Here is a 3,880-nt window from a genome sequence, read left to right as displayed (position 1 = left end):
TGCGGTCCGTAAGCCTTCCATCAGAAACAAAATTTTTGAGAACTTTTATATTTGATCATACAACTTTTTAAATTCGAATCTATAGTCATTTTCAACAGGAATGGTCCACATGATTAGGTCTGCATTGTTCAGAATGCATTGCCATGCATTAGTGTTTTCTTGGAGTCTTTTGAGATGGCCATTGAATGAAGAATTGTCGGTTTTTGCACATGTGACTTTATTTCTTGAAAGTTGAACAATTTATCACAAATTTAACCGGATGCTTATGAATTCTTTATCAGATATTCATGAGGGTGTATTTATATTTTACAAAGCTTTGGAAACATTAAAAGGACACTCAGAGGTAGAATTAACATGTTGACACTTTTAATCCCTCCCGCTATCTTTGAACATGATCCGGGTTTATGACACGTGTCTTTATTATATTGGTCGCGAATTTACGAGGTGTTACAAATAAGCTATGCTATCCGTATCATTTAACACTCAATTCATTCATCAAGTTTGCCTCTTTATCATACATCTATCATCACACGAAATCATTATAACAACTAATGCACTAACCGGTTTTAGGTCGTGTAAATGGAGAGTAAAATGAAGTTCCTAAATGACCACTTCTAGCTGATCTTAAAGTTGATGGTGTTGCCGTCCGTTTTCGAGAAGGGAGGAGAAAGGAGTAGGGTTTTTCTTAGAGAGAGAAAGTGGATAAAGGGGAGAGAGAGAGGATGAGAGAATGTTTGGGGATTGATCGGTGATGATTGCTGGCCAAAAAGGGAATGTCGGCTGATTTGAGGGTTTTATAACACCCTTATGATGGCACACCCTCTTAGGGTTTGAAGGGGTTTCGAGTGGGCTTGTTACAGCTGAATCAGGTCATGAATGCATGACCCATTAGTCCATGAAGGAGGGGTTTCGGAACCAGGGAACCCGGACTCAAAACCATGGTGTCTCAACTCGAAGCCTAGAGGTTTCGAGTCGGAACTGAGCATGCATGCATTGCATACATGCATACCTATATCACTGCACATATTTTAACACATAATAATCACACCTTATCACATAATACACATAATATACGATAATCATAACATAGGTTTTCATTAAATAGCTTCACATAATTGTACCATACAATACAGTTGCGCGGGAAAACCCGAAGTGTCACACATCCGAGTAGAATACGTTTAAGAACCTACTCGCACTATGGAGCATAACCTCAACCCCACTAGGAATACCCACCCCAAATTGAAAATCACTGAGATATTTTGCCATCTCATTCCCGACCCCCTCATAGCCGCCTTAGAGACTAACCTCCTCCAAACTGTGCCCACGGCAATAGGCCAAATCCTGTTGTCCGATTTAAGCAAAGGCGTGAGGGGAGCAGAAGCAACAAACTCCGCCAAGACCCTAGGGCACCTCCCACCCAAGCACAAGTTAACCACTTCAGAAATAGCCCTAAGCATCCCGCAAGCGATCGCCGACCCCTCTCCACAAAGAAAATTCAAAATGTGTTGGGCCGTCAACCCATCCCTCCCACAAGAGGTCCCTTTGGGGAAAGATTTAATGCACCCAAGGACACTATCAACATCCACAGTAACGGGTGGCTCCGATAATAAGGACCTAGGCAAAGCCGGAGGGGGTAAGACAGGATGTTTAGCCACTAATGCTTTCATAGTATCCCACCAAGAGGTGCAAACCCCGATGAGCATAAAACTTTAACCGTCACAGTGTCGTGGCCATCTGCAACTTTTCGTAAACATTTCTTAACGTTGGTGCCCATCCTAAAATTATCGGACCCATGGGGAGGCTCATCTGGGCGCGAAACCACCTCTGATGGTTGGGCAAAAAGTGATAGGATGAGTTCAGCAAAACCATCCCCATTGCCCCACGTTGTCAAGCCCGCTGAATACTATGACACTGTAAGGACTTCCTATTCCCCGACCCGCGTTGCTGACGATTAGAAGGCCTGAAAACCCGCAACGTGCAACGTGGCAGCAACAAAAGTGTTACCCACGCCTCAACAGACTCTGGCGTAGCGACCACCTTGCACAAAGATGTAATTAAGGCCTGGGAAAAGGCCAGGCGACAACTTTGAGGGATTCTCTTAACTGTTTTGATAGGAAGAGAGAAGACACGATCAAGCAGACCCACGTCCACCCCATACTCCAAAAGAAACAATCTCTTTTCTAACATATGGCGTAGGACTCACCACAATAAACTCCTCCACATTTCCCGTAACCAACTTGAACCGTGCCACCCCATCTGCATGGTGGCACCCCCGACTGAGAGCATGTAAACACATACACTCCCCACATAATCACTGGCCTGAGACCTTAAGAGCCTCACCAACTGAAATAAACAAATCCCAATCCGTGGATACGGCATCCCGCATGGCCACTTCTTGTCATCTAAAGACAAATGGAACCGCCTGATATGGGCCACCAACCTCGGGAACTCCTTAGCCCCTGCCTGTCCATCGGGGCAACAATGGAAGCCTTTAAAAGGACAGTTTGATTGTAGAAACAATATCGCATGCGCTACCCTTATTTATTACCCATCAGCTTCATCTATTGTACCCACGGATATCTAGATTAAGAGCGGTTATAAAGTGAGCCATGGAGACGCCAATTACTTGGAACCTGATCTTAAAATCACCTTAGAAATCACTTTGAAATATCAAATATTAATCTATACTTCTTCCAATACAATTAATTTAGCAATTCCAAATTCCTAATAACTTTAAGATGCTAGTTCTATATTTCTAAAATTACTGAATATACTGATGTGTCCGCTTTCAATGCGGATAAAATGGGTTGTATAATTGGCTAGGTTTTTTTTTGGAACGGCAAAGATTCTATGATTATAGAATCAAGGGCCAGCAAGCTGTAAAACCCAAAAGTACAAGAACAAATAACACAAAAACAAAAGCAAAACAGAAAATCAAAACAAATTACTTACAACCTCATTTGATTATATCTCTTATATTGAAATCCTTCCACCTCTCCCATTCTAGACTTTTTAACTTCGATCTTTCGTTTATCCATAAGAACGACAACTCTTTTATTTCGTCAACCGTCCTTGTTACTGACCCATTCCGTCCGTTAAAGACAACTTCGTTTCTGGATTTCCATATTTGCCACATTGCTATCATGAAGATTGCCGTAATCACTTGTTTCCACTCCTTTGAGCCGTTCCGATCCAGTATATATTGCAACATTTTCTCACATGAATTGAACTCCTCATTATTCGGTAATTTCAGCCAGGTCCTTATATTCCACGACGTTGCTCGAGCCATCACACAATCTATTAACAAATGTTCTGTTGTTTCTTCGTCTCTTCCACATCTTGAACACATCAGATCCTCAATATTAATACCTCTGCGGTTCAGCTCCATTTTAACCGGAACCTTGTTTTTTGCAGCCCTCCATACGAATAAGTTCACCTTTGGCGGTATCCACCTATTCCAGAATTTCCACTCCGTGTCGTTTGCTTCTAAAGAGGCCCTTGAAATTTCATCTCTTAAAACAGCCACTGTGATTTCTTCATTTGGTCTTGTGTTCCATTTCCAATTATCTTCGTTTTCTTTTAGACTTAGATCTTTTAACACTTCTGTCAATTCTGAATGTTGATTTCGTTCAGCGTCATTCCTTATACCTCGTTTCCATGTCCAATCCCACATTTGTATTTCACCTATTCTTCTCACACATTCACTTACTTTGCAATTTTTGTTCTTCGCCAAAGCATATAGAGCTGGAAACTGCTCCTTTAAAGGACCGTTCCCTACCCATGTGTCTAACCAAAACTTTACTTTACACCCATTCCCTATATTTGCAACCAGCTTCTTGTTAAGACACAGACCCATCTTCTCAAACTCCTTTTCAATTCC

This window comes from Helianthus annuus, chromosome 12, assembly GCF_002127325.2.
Source record: "Helianthus annuus cultivar XRQ/B chromosome 12, HanXRQr2.0-SUNRISE, whole genome shotgun sequence".
In the NCBI taxonomy this organism is placed as follows: Eukaryota; Viridiplantae; Streptophyta; class Magnoliopsida; order Asterales; family Asteraceae; genus Helianthus; species Helianthus annuus.
This window is presented reverse-complemented; position numbering follows the sequence as displayed.